The sequence below is a fragment of the Piliocolobus tephrosceles genome, chromosome 3 (assembly GCF_002776525.5).
Source record: "Piliocolobus tephrosceles isolate RC106 chromosome 3, ASM277652v3, whole genome shotgun sequence".
Lineage (NCBI taxonomy): Eukaryota > Metazoa > Chordata > Mammalia > Primates > Cercopithecidae > Piliocolobus > Piliocolobus tephrosceles.
The window spans coordinates 153,730,376-153,731,437 of NC_045436.1; positions in this window are offsets into that span (position 1 = coordinate 153,730,376).

Sequence of the window (1,062 nt, forward strand, 5' to 3'; positions counted from 1 at the left end):
TCTAATTACCTGCTGTATTTATTTCACCGGATTCCTCCTTAGGGATTTTTTTCTACTTACTATACTTCATTTAATTAGTATACTGATACTACTGCTTACACTGAGATTTGACTCACACATTCAATGACAGAAAAGAAAAAACAAGTTTATAGCTACTACCAAGGAGATTAACAGTATCTTTTAGTGTGTCTGTGGCTGTATCTATAGAGTTGCAAACAAGGCTGCATCACAGTAAATATGGATTTTGTGAGTGTGTTAACTAACTAGTTCTTAGTGGTTTCTATGAGTTATTGAATTGCACTAGTGCTATTGAAACATAATGAACCTGTAATCAGGAAACGTAAATTAGCCTATAGATACTGACAAATAATTAACCTATGACTTTGGCAATTCACTTTAACCTGTGTTTTACTATTTTTTTTTTTTTTTTCATATGTCAAATGAGCATTCTGGATTCTATGTAAGATCTATCTATAATAATCTGATGGACATTTTTGTGCCAACTTAAAATAATTTAAAATAATAAATAAAATAATACCTAGAGGCATGGTCTCTACTCATGAGTTTATATTCTACATGGTAAAAAAATGTAAAGTTTGGGAATAATTTTCAGTGAAATGAAAAATGTAATTAATCAGGAATATTAAGGGTCTTACAATCGAATCAATAATACCAGTGATTTTATTTTATTTTATTTTATTTTTGAGGCGGAGTCTCGCTCTGTCGCCCGGACTGGAGTGCAGTGGCCGGATCTCAGCTCACTGTAAGCTCTGCCTCCCGGGTTTATGCCATTCTCCTGCCTCAGCCTCCGGAGTAGCTGGGACTACAGGCGCCTGCCACCTCGCCCGGCTAGTTTTTGTATTTTTAGTAGAGACGGGGTTTCACCGTGTTTGTTAGCCAGGATGGTCTCGATCTCCTGACCTCGTGATCCGCCCGTCTCGGCCTCCCAAAGTGCTGGGATTACAGGCTTGAGCCACCGCGTCCGGCCAATACCAGTGATTTTAATACAATGCTTGAGAATTGTTTTTGAATATCTTATAATAATCATATTAGAAGAAAGAA